A 14,961-nucleotide genomic window follows, 5' to 3' on the forward strand; every position below is an offset into this window, starting at 1 on the left:
TCAGCCAAGTAGCCTTCAAACAGCTCTTGCTCTGCAATTGCATAGTAGATGAATGTTGCTTTAGTCAATCTCTGGTTTAGTTTATGAATTAAAAATTTGACTTGCAAGCACATCTAGATGCCCTTTTGGTAGCTCAGTAACCTCTCAAGACATTCCATCATACTTTGCTCATCATTGTTCATCAAAACCCAGCTTAATTCATTAAAAACAACTCCACATTTGAGCCAAAACCCATTTCAGTTGTGCTCCTTAGACCATTGCACTGTCTTCCACTGTGACTCAGTATGCATAGCACCTCTCGAATGCAGTAAGTGTGATGCATATCAATTTCTGTGAAGCCTAGGTGAGATGATTGATTGAACACTTTTTCCATCTAGAAATTGAGGGTTTTTCACCTGTTTTCAGTTTTGTTTGGTTGTTTTTGCTGCAAATGAACAATGCCTCTTTACTGAAGCTTACTTGCATCACTTAGATCAGCCTCAATTACATTAGGATTAGCGAATGTTTTTATGTATTTGTTCCTCATTTACAATCCTTTGTCAAAAATTTGTTTTAGTCGATTTGTCGCTTTGGTACAAAAAGTGTTGTAATTGTCGTTTTTATCGAAAAGAGAAGTGTCATAAATTTCCTTCCCTTAATAATTGATTGAACTTTTCTTGATGCATTTGATTTTATTTTTTTACATTCAAAGTGTCAAAGGCATTTTTGTTCAAAATTGAAAGTGTCATTTTTTGAGTCTTCCTTTCTTTTTTGAAGAAGAAATTGTCAAAAATCTCATTTTCAGTGAAATATTTCAGATCTTTGTTGCATTTAGTTTTCCTTTTGGCATCTTTCACATTAAGGAGAGTGAAAACAAATACATGCATTTTGCATTTTGCATTTTTTGATTTGCGTGTGAAAAGATGATTTAGGGAAATGCACTAGTGTGTGCTCTTTTCTCTTTGCTTAAAAGCATTGTTATCTTCTTTCCCTAGTAGCTAGGATTTTCATTGCTCAAATAAACAAAGATTGTTTATCATTGTAGATTGCATCTTAAAAATTTCAGATCATCATCACGTGGTAAACCATTGAAAGGCAATCTCTAAACAAGATCAACTTTAAAATGAATTTCAATAAATCTAACAAGAACTTAATGCAACATATCTAGAGGTCTAGGCTAGTGACATATTCCGGCATCGTTAAAACTAGTGGCTACCGTTTTCATTGAAGGTTGGGTGATTCCTCCTCTTTGATACGACAAGTACTAGCACGGACTGTGCTCCCTGTATTGTCGTGTATATATTGGGAGACCACAATAGGCTTAAATCCTTTATCCATAGGAAACTGAGTCTGTCGCCTTATTGATCGCAATGCACTAAACACATCATTTGGGAAAATTGGCTACCATACATAAGTTCTTGGTAATTTCTTTTTAGTTTATCACCAAGGTGTATATTACAGTTTTGCAATTGGTTTGGTAATCCCTTTGTCTATATTTTCCACAGTAGTCACTTTTCTTCCTTTTCGATTCTTTAAAAAAAAAGGTCCATCTAAGCACTTGTCCTTTCAGGCTAATTAAAAATCGAAGGAGACTAGAGTCATCTTTAGCTTTTTCTCGACTCTTAAAAACTGAAAAATCAAAGTTGTGTCCAAGCGTCATTAAAATTAATTGAATTCGGAATAACATCATTTTCCCCTTAATTTTGAGTTGATCAAATAATCGGCAATCATGCAAGAAAATCAATCAAAACCCCGTCGTTCGCAGAGACGAGCGAGTCAATTGTCTTTGCCTGCGGAAGCGAAGCTAATCCGGACAAAGCGATCTCGTTTAACTGAGTCCAATTCATCTCGTTTATTTGAAACTTTTGTTTCAACATCGTCAGAGACTCCAGTTACTACGATTATTTCTAGAACATCTGCCTTCAGAGAAGAAGTTCCGCAGTTACAAGAGGACATTAGAACTGATCCTAGTGTAATGGTAGACACTTTTGTACCTGAAACAACTCCATATATAGTTAATCCATAACCCATCTTAGTTCAAATCGAGGCTACATTTGAACCAGTATTTTTTTAAGAACCTCACTCTGAAATTGAAGTTCATTTACCTGAACATCTGGACGTTGAGTTTCAGTGTTCAGAAGGTGTCACCCCTCCAGTATCTATCACTGCAGAAGCTATGCCTTCTTCGGCTCCAGAAATATTTTATGGACCTGACAGTCTACCTCTTCCACCTGGTCTAATTGCTATAGAGGAGATAGAAGAGGATCCCTCATATAATACCCTGTTTCATTTTGGAACTGGGATTCATTTGTATCTTTCTACTCTTGAGTTTGGTTCTTTTAATCCTCCTTCATCGCAAGTTCCTGTTGAATCACTTGGAGAGCTTTTATATAGACTAAAAATGTCTGAGCAACCATCAACATCTAGGAATGTTTCATCTGATGCAGTTGTGGCGGAACCTCCTGCTGCTACTCCTACAATGTTTTTTGGTACACCTAAGTCATATTTATACGGCACACCATCTGTTCCAGCTGGTTATCAATCACTAGCTGGAGTCCACTCAGGGAATGCTTCAGCACCATGGTCTGCTCCTATTTATTCATCCAAAGTCCCATTTGGTCTTTCTTATGTTGAAACTTAGCAATTTGATCCTGCATACCAGTATCAATTTGGGAAAACCAGTTTTCAAAGAGCGATATATCCTTTAAACACTGGACTGCCGCCATATGGAGAGCAGTATGCCTTTTCACTGTTTCCTCTTAGGGAACAACCATATGAGAGTTTCCAACAATATTCAGGTCAAACTGGAATTACATCTAGTGGTTGGATACCAATACTGCCAGAACAACCAAGGGTTGTATATCCAACACAACCGATCCAACCTATGTCGAATATTCCCACTACACCTGCTATTACGGCTGTGTCGCAAACACAAACACAGCCTATTGTATTTCAACCTCAACCTGCTCCTTCTTCCTCGCAACCTCAAGTTTTGAGGTAGAAGACTCAAGTCTCTTAGGTTGTGATACAACAGCCACTTGTCTCTACGGCTCAACCGCAACCTCAAGTTAGTGCTTCTTTATCTGGAATGACTCAGGCACCAACGGGTATTGTCAATCTGCAACTTGGTCAATCTTCCGGTATTGGGCAACAGAAAATGGTCCAACAACCGTGGCTGGCACAATACCAACAACCGCAATTCCAGCAAACCCAACCTCAGTTTGGACTTGGTTTACAAGCTCAGACTGGATTTGGTCAATATCAAGCCTACCGAGGACCTGGGCAACAAGGCTTTGTAGGTTATGGACAACCGCATTTTCAAACGGTTATCAACAACCACACTATACTAGTTATGTCCAACAACCTTATCAAGGTTACTAGCAACAGATGCCTTATGCTGGTATGCAAATACCTACTGTTCAGGTGATTCCATATTATCCTAGGTATGCTCCACCCAACCTGAATCAGCAGTTGTCTTTTGTAGCAACTCTAGAGTTACCAGATTTGAACTGGCGAACGAATGATCCAACTGCATACGCCTTTTGGTAGCCGACGATTCCTCATAAACTCCCCTCTGATATTCCTAAGTTCAATGGAAATCCAGGTGAAGATCCATCGAATCACGTAATGACTTTTCATTTGTGGTGCTCATCTAACACTCTGAATGATGATTCAATTAGACTTCACCTTTTTCAGAGAACGCTTACTGGTCCAGCAGCGAAATGGTATATTGAATTGCCTAGAGCTTCGTTTGATAACTTCACCATCCTTGCCACTACTTTTCTAACCCACTTTCAGTTACCCATCAGGTACGAAACTGGAACAGAACTCCTTACCAATTTTAAATAGACCACGTCCACTCACATATCTGATCATATTCATGAGTGGCAGCGTCATCGTCGAATGGTAAAGACGTATGTTCCTGATCAACTTTTAGCTAAGTGGTTTATTAAGTTCTTATTGTCATCTATCACTGAGGACATGGCGAAAGGAGGAGTTGTCACTGAAGAGCAATTCATTGCTCATGCCCAATATTTAGATTTGATCTATACACAATCTAGCACACTCTACGACAAAATTCCTGACGCTCCTAAACTAGCTTTTTCCATTTCACTTCCTCCTAAATCGAGTTGGGACTCTCATGCCGGTGACGGTGTGATCGGTTCCTCGAGCACGCAAACCACAAGAGGTCCATCTGTTCAAGCTCTTGTTGTTTCTAGTCAAAATGCAAATGACAATTCTCTTGTCTCGGAGATTAATGTTGTGTCATCTGATAAAGGCAAAAACCTAAAGCAACCAGGGGGCAAGAAGAAAGGGAAAAATAACAAGAAGAAACAGGAGAATTCCACCCCTGAAAAATCATCTGAAAACCCTACTGCGGTAAGGAAACCTCCTCATTATCCATGTTTGATCTGTAACGAGGAGCATTTTGCAAGAGATTGTCCACATCGAGCTGAGGTTTCAAAACTTTTGAAAGCTTCGAATACCTCAACGGTGTTGACTGATCCGTTTCTGAACCCAGAAACTCATATGGTTGCTACCGATAATGCTTCCACATCCCAAGTGCTTACACTATCCATCGCAAACAAACAAAATGATGTTTTCCTATTGACGATAAAGATTATGGGAATCCATCGTCGTCGAACAACCGGGGTACTGATCAACCTAGTGCTTCGACAACGACTTCACTAGAAGTTGTTCCACCCATTATTCCTGAATTAACCATTAAGCCGCCAAAGGGAGTCATACAGAAATCAACATTTAATCCTCGTGCTCGAGCTACTCAGAATTATAATATAGTGCGGGATCTAGCTCAATCGCCATCCGCTATGTCAACACTTGAGGTATTGCAAAATTGTCCCTCCCAAAAGTAGGCTTTGTTATCAGCAATAGGTGGGATCAATCCAACAGATTCCAATCTTGTGGTCTTTAATCATTTTGGATATACACCATAGTTACCGGGCCAACTCGCTTTCCTTATATAGGTAAAAGCCCTCAATAAAAATGTTCATCGAACCATCATTGATGAGGGGGTATCTACCTGTATTATGTCAATGAATTGCTGGAAAACTCTTGGTTCACCACCCTTGTCATGATCACCAACAACACTAAAAGCGTTCAATGGAAGAATGTACACTCCATATGGGATTTTAAGTAGATTGCAAGTTGAACTGGGGGGAAAAATAGTAGATATTGAAGTCGAGGTCGTTGATGGACTCATTGCTTACAATATTTTACTGGGAAGTCCCTGGGGTTATGTTATGGCTGTCATTGAATCTACATATTTTTGAAAGATTGCATTTCCCTTCCAAGGAGGAATCACAATCATTGACCAACTAGCCTTTTTTGCTAACAGTTCACAAGCTACTAGGAGCATTCCATTGATCCATGGAAGTTCAAAATCGCTTCAAAATGTTGGAGTAGGTCTCCTAAAAGACCCTTCCTTAATGGGTACTTTTGTCCTCCCATCTCCATCTAGTTTCACGGAAGTGGCCACAGTGGAAACCTACCACATGATCTCTTCTACATCATCTGAGTTTAAGAAGAGTTTTGACTATTTTGATAGTGAGGATCATCGCGAGGCGTTGCCACCAAGCCCCATCGAATCTTTGTAGCAATCAATTTTTTGGGCTTGTGCGGCAAACCCGAGTCCGCACTCAACAAGTGTTTGGGTAGATAGGTCTTTAGAATATGGTACCTCTTCTGATCCTTGGTCTCATATACATTCTACAGACGAAGGAATCATCCAATCAATGATGATAGGAGAGATGACGTGGGAAGACTATAATCATCGTTCCCACCTTCGAGATGACAATTAAGATTATTCAAACGACCTCAATCACCCTTCAATTGTTGATTTTTTATTAAATTCTGTAAATATAGTAGATTCCGAGCGAAATCTGTCCAACATTGAAAAAAATATCTGTTACACAGTAATTTGTCACTGCCTTCACTCTAGTCCTTCTACTGTGTCACGTGTCCAAGTCAAACATGCTCATATTGAATAAATGCTCTCTTGAGCTGCCAAATGACCCACTTTTCCTAAGCTATCTGCCTCATCGCGACTATGGTTTTAATACACGTGTTGAACGGTGCTCATAAACAGTCCAGCAATGCTTTCAACGCAGAAGTACATATGATTCCCGCGATGGTCTGATTTCATGCTCCAGCGCGAGGTTACTTATTATCTTTAGCGATGATTTGACTGGCTACATTGCTCACTAGTGATGTCAGCACTAAAGCTCAGTTATGCACCCGCAATGATCCAGATTGGGTGAATTTTTTCCAACAGTCGGCCTTTTGGATGACTCCAGACCTGCTTGTTGGTATAGTTTGTGTCACCTTCCCTCCTCTGGTATGGTTGTTCTGTCATTTGTGCTACCTTCCTTGGGGATAAGCTCACTCTTCCACCTTTCATGGAGACTCCTTCTCCTATTTAAACTCTCACCATTGCTATGCACTGCTAGTTTGGATAGTTGAATAGTTGGCTAGTTGGTAAATTCTTGGATTGAGCAGTGTTGTTAGTGTTTGTGAGTTTGCTAGATAGCTGGTGTGAGTGTGACAAGTGTGGGATTGTTGATAGTTTGTGGAAGGTTGTGAAGTGCCCTTAACTTTGTGTAAAACTTATGAGTGAGAGAGAACTTTGTATGTTGGGAGATCCATCTTCAAAGAGTGAATGCTTGAGGAACATGTTGGCTGGATTCCTCTGAGACGGCTTGCGATGTCAAGACTTTGGTTGTAAGCTTACTCTTATTTCATTATTAATAAAATCAATGATGTTTTCCTATGTCTTGTATGTAATTTACTTGATAGCTCATGACTTCTTGACTTTGTGAGTAAATAGATCATTGTTGTTTTCCGGTTACATGCTTTGTTGTATTTCCTTTGCATTGTTTCAGGTTGATCACTCATTAGGAGAAGGAAGCAAAAGCTGGAGCAACACAACGGAACTCCATCGACCACCGGTTGAGGTAGGCCTCCAACTATGACTGTTTAAGGAAAGCTATTGTTGATCTGTCCTTGTTTGTGACTAAACCCACTCTAGGGCTAGAGGGGTTGCCTCTGTCCGCAGAGGGAACACTTTCTTGCATCACAAATTGGCGACTCCGCTGGGGAGTTTGGCCTATGTTTTTCTCCTGTTTGCTCTTGTTTTGATTTTGATTTGGTCTCTCTTGAAGTTTGGGGATTGGTTATCAGTATTTTGAGTTTCCTGGGTTAATCTGGGAAATACCTCTATTTGATTGAAGGATTGATTGGTTTTGGTTTCGGAGTTTTTGTTCGCTTGTCATTGTTTTGAACATCATCGTGGATAAAAGTTTAACAGTCGCGTTGTCATCGCGCTCACCCTTTTGTAAGATCCTGTGCATCGCTTAATAACGTCTCACAGTCATGACGGCCCTGTAAATCTGTCCATCGCGGAAAAGTCATGTCCTTCCACGTTGACATCGCTCTGTTGCTGCAGTTAGTTCTTTATCGGCGCTAGTTGCTTGTGTATTACCCACGTTGATTCCTGTAGAATTGATTTTCTCAATTCTGCCTCCGAAGTCCATCAGTCCTGCTGGTCCCTTGCTTTTCTCGCTTGCTTAGTAGCTTGTTTTTCACTATTTATGGTTAAGGCACTCTCTCGTTGGCTTCGTTGAATGAATCTTGCTTTTTTGTCTATGTGACCTAGTTCATTATTTCAAGTCTCTTGAATCAGTTGGCTTGGTTGCTGGTTTGCTCAAGGTTTGTTTGCAACTTTCTTGTTGGTTTGATTGAGCCTTCCCCATTGCCCGTTTTTGGTTGATTGTTTAGTGATTGTTATTGAACCAATCTTTGGTATTGATTCGATCTATTTTCACTACTGAACACAGATCACGATTGTTTGGATCAACCGGTTTTTTTCCACACTTGTTTATTTGCTTATTTGTTTCTTCTAGATTTAAAGACATCAAAATCAAAAGGATTGCATTCGTTTAGCATACGAAAGTGAAAGTGAATTTGCATTTCAAGTTTGCATATTGGAAAGCAAATGATAAAGTCTCTCATTAGTAGTATATGTGCACTTTAGGAATTGATGTCTGTATGCATTGAGTGACTGTATTTGTTTATCTTGGTTTTCTTGGTTTGGGAATGATCTCTCTACCCTCTCATAGGTAGGTGTTCATTGAAGTAAAAGGATATTTTTCTCATTCTAGCTGCATCCTAGGATTTGTTGTATACATACGGTAAGGCCTGAAAACTGAAACATAATTCAAGATCAACTCTAAAATGAACTGAATAAACCTAACAATGCATTGGAACATAACGCACACTATTTAGAGGTCTAGGCTAGAGACGTGCTCCGGCGTCGTTAAACCTAGTCACTATTGTTTTCACTCAAGGTTGGGTGATTCCTCCTTCTGTGACTCAATAGCGGTCTAGTACGGAATAGTGCTCCCATTTACCGTCGAGTATATGTTGAGAGACCCCACTAGGTTATCATCCTTTATCCTTAGGAAGCTGTGTCTACCGCCTTGCAAACCATAACGCACCAAACACAGCATTCAGGAAGATTGACTGTCATACGGAAAGTCCTTGGTTTTCATATGACTGCCAAGGTGTATATGCAGTTTTACGGGTTGTTTGGTAAACCTTTTGCCTAGTTCTCTAGAGTAGTCACTTTTGTTCCTTTTCGGACTCCCTAAGAAAAAAGGTCCATCTGAGCACTTGTCACTTCAGGCTCATTAAATATTCAAAGGTGACTAGAGTCATCTTTTCATTCTTTTCTCGACTCTTTAAAGATGAAAAGGTCAAGTTCTATTCCTGTGTCTTAAAATTTATTCGGTTGCGATCACATTTGCCTTGTTAGATCCTATTTGCGTTTTAGCTTGTGTAGGGTTCTTTCTCATTAGTTTTCCTAGGATTTTTGAATCGAATCATCCTGGCGGAATCACCGATCCCGTCTCCCGTTCCAAGTGACCAAGGGTGTCCCTCTTTTGTTGCTCCTGAGATACCGGTTGTTAGTGATACTCTCCCTGTTATTACGAGTATCCAAACAATTAACTCTCGCGCTCCAGAAGACGAGTCTTACGATATTCATTGGAACCTCGTTTGGGAGCCTTCCGAAGTAGATATTCCCAGTACTCCTCCTAGTGTTTCGGTCCCAATGTCTTCTTCTGACATGGATGATACATCCCTCATCACAAGTGAAGAATCCGTTGTGACGAGCGGTGAAATTCCTATCCCAATGGAAACTTCACCCTTCCATGTCACCCCTCTCGGTGTCACGCTACCTTTACGCTATAAGGCTTTGAGGGATGTTATGGGTTCTAGGACTTCCCTTACGAGTTCCATGTTGTCTCGTACTGTCACTCCGACTTCGGAGTCTTTTATCCCTCAAATTCACAATGTGTCTGTCACCTCAGTCCTGAATATTCCAACTGTTTGTGTGGCTTCTTGAGCCCCTGTTGTTGGTGTCGTCATTGCATCCTCGGTTGTGACTGTTAGAGTCAGTCTTTACATCCCTCCGTAAGAAATCATTTCTCCTTTTGTATTTCACTTTTAGGTGTCTCGCTTGATTCACTCAGTTGCATTCTGCTAGGAGCATGCCATAAATCTAACGGAAGGGTCTTGTCATTCATTACCTCTCATGCGTTATCCATGCTAGCTCAGGTCTGTTCATCAAAATCAAGTTTTAAAGTCACTTACAGCCCTGTTTCAGTTTCTAGATCACAAGAGTCATTTCAGTCATTAGGTCTAGGGTTAGTCAATGTGGTCTTCAACAATGTCTAATAATGCCAGCAGAATCATGAGGGAGGTTCTTAATAAGTTGTTATTTCAAAGATTTTCATCATCATATGGATGGATTATGACTTTTCTTCAAAACTTTGTTTTGAAGAAAATTCAACATTTCGTTTTTGTAATAATTTTCAAAAGTTTTTCAGTTGTTGAATTCCTCAGGCCTCATAGAGGAGGTAGACATATCAAAGAAGAACCAGTCACCCACACTGAATTACAGGCCTGCCCTCTTGCCATGTTTTGTTTCCAGCATCAGTCATGCTATGAGTTTTGTCAAAAGGTGGCTAATGTTCAATTTCATCATGAGTTGGCTCATCTATTTGTGCTACATTTACATGGAGATCAAGCTACCTTAGCCAGTGTCACCTTCACACTTACACCAGAATCTGTCTCACTAGCAACCAGTATACCAAACATTGGGGAACCATGGACCAAGAGGAAAAATATTGACCGGCAGCATTATGAGCCATACATTAAAACCGGTTTCTTGAGGCAACTCAAGAGAGTGTTTCCATTCTGATATCTGAAAGTTTAATATGCTCCACTAATGAAATTGATCATGAAGTATTTCAGCTGTGAGGGACGGTTCTCTCGTTTATATGCTTATCACATCAGGTTGCTCATGCATTTCACCAGGGTACGGATGATGAACATTCCGTATTTCATTTGCCAGAACATAGAGAGGATGACCACCCTTGTGCAGCACAAAACCCCTCAGCAACAACTTAACAGTGTTTATCATTTTGCTCTTATTAAGATTTTGGTGGTTCACTAGCTTGGATTACAGGGCATCACTTGGGATGATTTCATCTCGCGTGACTTCTTCAGAGCTTCACAGGGATTATCATAGGTTAAGCATGAGACAGGTGGACCTTCTCATCAGTATGAGTGCCATGAGACCACTAGTGTGCCGGTATTCATCACATATTAGAGGGGCACTAGAAATTTGTTTGCAGCAGCAAAGCGAGTGTTATCTCCACCCGGTTTGGAAGGGGCCTCACTTCCGACATCAGCACCACAGGTACAGGACAAAGGCAAGAGGCCAATGCAAGATGAGGGGCCTTCAGGTGAACAAGAGACCGACTTTATTCTCCTTCATGATGATGATACAGACACAGGCCCACAAAGTGCCAAACTTAGGGAGATCATCCAGGAGCAGCAAAAAGAGATCCAAGCCTTATCCCTTGACTTGGAGAGAGCTAATTGGACTATGAAATACTTGGAGCAGAGGAACAAACAGCTTGAAGATCAGCAAGCAATTATGGAGTTACAAAACATCTGCGAGAATCGCCAAGCTGCACAAAGGAGAAGGGTTGAGCTCACTTCATTGGAGCAAGAGATTAATGATGATCGGGAGTCTAATACTGAGAGAGTCAACATCTACTTAGAGAGACTTTTTGACAAGGCCGACAAGGACCATGCATTGCTGAGACACATGGCTTTCCACTACATGGCACGGAACAAGGTCTGCAAGGCACGAATCAAGAATTTAAAGGCAAAATTAAAAAAGGCAATAAGGAAGAAAAAGAGGCAAAGGGAGTTTGATCATCTTCAGATATTGGCCAAAGCCTCTTTATCCTAGCATGACACTTAATGAAGAAGCTCCAACCCAAATTTCAAGAAATTTGGGGCATTTTTGGCATTTTGACACAAAAAACAGGGTTTTCTCCCTATGTGTCGCGCCACGTGGCGCGCGCTTTTGCTAGGGAGCTCCAAATTGAAAAAAGTTTAAATTTTTGGATTTTTCATGAAAAATCATGGTTTTTGGTGCATGGCCAAGAAATTTGGGCAAGTTTTGAGTCCCCGGGAGGTCAAAAACACTAAAAAAATGACCTCACTACCCCTATTTTGACACACATGAAGCAGTCTTGGGAGATTGAAGTTTTGGAGGGGCAAATGGAAACCAAATTCAGAAATTCCACTTGGGTTGGAACGTATACAAGTAGGTCTTTCCAACAAGAACACTTGAGCTCAATTTGGACTTCATGAAGTGCCTAAAAATCAGCTCCAAAGTGGCGCAAAGCATACAGATTTTGGCGTGGTGCATAGAGAATTTTGGCCTGTTTTTCACTGTTCAACTCAGAAATTCGCCCAGTTTTGACCAGTTTTGATTCTTGAAGTTATTCTTGACTTTTTATGATGTAATTTGACAACCATGATGTAATATTGGCACATTTTTACTTTTTCTAGAAGATTCATTCACCAAAAGGTGAAATGTGAGTGAATGAATTAGTTTTCTAGCATATAGGGGTAAGTTGTTTGACTATCTAGATTTCAGTTCCTTGTTTAGAATTAGTTCAAACAGCTCATAGAATGATGAGCTCGACCCCTAGAGGCAAGGGAAAAGGTTTTTCTTGTCTATATTATGTAATTTCTAAGTCATTTTCAGGATTGGACACTTGGAATTGCTTGGCACTCTATTGTACATTTCATTTCTGCAATTTTAGCAAAGGAAAGACTAGGGTTTTGCAGCACTTGTTGGGATACTTGTGGCTTTGTGTTTGGATGGTTTTTTTCTCCATGTATTTGTAAGTTCATGAATGTTTATGTATGCCATTTCCCTTCTCTTTCTTCTGAAAATAAACTGATGAGTACTTAAGGTGGAATTCATAAATTGCTATGCTCTGCCTTTGACTTTTGTTTAGTTTTATATGTTTTCTTCAGTTTGTAGAGGATCCTTGATATAATCTTGCCCTCTTCAGCTTCTCAACAATATTTTCTATCCATTCATTCAATTTAAGGCATCCTAACCATTGCTTTTCTCGCCCCAACTTGAACTCTGCAAGAACTAGCCCTCATCCCCGGACCCAAAATTTGCCTGTCCCATTTTTCTAACAAAACCCCCGAAAGCTCAAAACAAATCATTGTACTTAATACCTAGCCTAAGATTATATTTTATTACAGTTATCTCGAGCCCCATCGATTATCTTTTGCCGAGATTGACCCGGAGAGAGCCCTCTCCTGTCCTCGTAGGGCTAGCTACGAGGCTGAGCGTGGTTTGATGTGGACCTAGAACCTTGTCTTTTTAACCTAAGGCAAATCTAAGCTCTAACATAGTGGCGACCGTACTGGGGAAGAAAATGGTTGGCTTGTTGATGTCATTTGTTTTATAAGCTACAGACGGAGCCTGAAGATATGCCAGGTAGCCTTCAAAACGCTTTTTCTTTGCATTAGCGCAAGTAGATAAACACTGCTTCAGTCAATCTCCGGTCTAGCTTGTAATCGTGACACTTGACCTGTAAATCGCCCCAGTGCATTTGAGAATTATAAGCTTTTGGATGATAAGTTTAGAATTTGAAAGGCTGAACAAGTTGTTTATGTCCCTTTGATTTCTTGAAAATAACACATTGGCTTCAAAGAGATATACCAGAGCTAATCCAGATCCAAATCCTCCCTCTTTCTATGAAAATCCCAATCTGATTTCAAGAATTGTTCGTCAAGAGAGCTTTGTGACTCCTGCATTTAAATCTCTTTCATGTCCTGCAATTTGTAAGTATCTTGAAGAGCTTGATTTTGATGAAAAGTTTGAATTGTCATTGTTTGAAACCAAATCCGAAAGTGCTCTTGGTTCTATAGTTCCAAATCCTGACTTTGCTGTAGCTTTGAAGTTGAAAGAAACAATAAATCAATTGAGAATTTTATCTTGAAGCACCTCCAAAGTGAAATTCACGCTTCAAATATCGTTGATTTCCTAGAAGCTTCATCTGCATCCCTTGGATCTTCCATAACAGCATCCACTTCCAAAATTCCTACCAAACCTCCCTTCATTCGCACCCCTCCCCCATAGCCTATTATTTCTGATCAAAAGTCTACTGTAAATTCACCTCCATCTACTCCTTCTACATCCAAAATTTCTTCACCTCTGCATACACCTCCTCACACACCTCACACATCAGCTGCACCTTCTCCCCCAACATATCCAAGGCCGATTGCAAATCCACCAAGAGCAATGGTTGCTCGGTTTGCACCTCTCGTGTTGCCTCAAGTTTTGGGTGACATGCCCACAGATTATCAGAGTAAAATTCCTTTGTTTGACGGCACTCCTCAAAGTACCACGGCTCAGCAACATGTAGAAAAAATGACAGATTTCTTCAAACTTCATGAGATTGATGCAGAAAACGTGACTATGAGATTATTCGTGCAGACTTTCGCAGGTGAGGTGAGAAAATGGTTCAGAGCTTTGACGACTAGAAGTATTCCCACATTAGAAGAGCTTCAAAGACAATTCTTGGATCGCTGGGAAGTCAAGAAAGATCCTCTTCAGATCACTTCTGAATATACCAATATCAAGCGGAATGATGGTGAGTCCGTGCAAGACTATTGTATTAGATTAATGCAGTTTATAATGCAATTCCTGATTATTTAAGGCCAAATAGAAAGTCAGCTTTGCTTAAGTTCACGGATGGTTTTGATCCAGACATGGCTTATCAATTAAGAGAGAGAGATCCAGCTACCTTAGAAGAAATGCAGAAAATTGCCGTTAGTGTTGAGGCAAATCTAAATGACAAGAGAGCTAGATTGAAAACCGTGAAGAGAGTTTTAATAAAGGAAGAAGCTTCTACCTCATATCAGGTGCTCCGCAAGGTAGAAAAGATGATTGAAAGGTTAACACTTGATAAGCCTGAACCGCGGATCCGGAATCCTAATTTTCGTGGACAACAGCAACCTCAATTTCAGGATCAAACAATGTGAGCAGCGAGCACAAGAAACGACATCACAACAACAGCAAGTAAAGACACCTCTTCAGCAGAATTTTGTTGGTCCTGAATCTGATGATGAAGACCATGTAATAGGGGGAGAAAATCACTTCTTTACTCCTGATGATATGCCCACCTTTGTCACTGAAGATGATGAGTATGCAGAAAGTTCAGTTGTACAGCAGGATGCAGATTTTATCTTAGCGAATGACACAACTCTTGAAGAGGAGTCGGATGAGTATCAAAGAGGTTATATGCATGCTTTGTCCGCCCAGCAGCGTCAGTATTCACTAAGAAACAGAAATGTCCCCATCAATCCAATCCAGAAGAGAAAAGAAGTTCCAGCATCAAAGAATGAGCCACCTGTTGCACCAAATAAAGGAAAAGAAGTTGCTGATCCCACTCCTAGCAAATCTCCATCAGCAAATGAATGAGTCAATCAGCCAATTGTATCAAAAGATAAAGCTAAGAAGAAGGAGGTTCCAACCAAAGAGGTAGAAAAGACTTCTGATTTTATTTTAGAAAA

This window comes from Pinus tabuliformis, chromosome 7 (genome assembly GCF_031772625.1).
Source record: "Pinus tabuliformis cultivar Carrire ecotype Pingquan chromosome 7, CPIR1, whole genome shotgun sequence".
NCBI classification, from domain to species: domain Eukaryota; kingdom Viridiplantae; phylum Streptophyta; class Pinopsida; order Pinales; family Pinaceae; genus Pinus; species Pinus tabuliformis.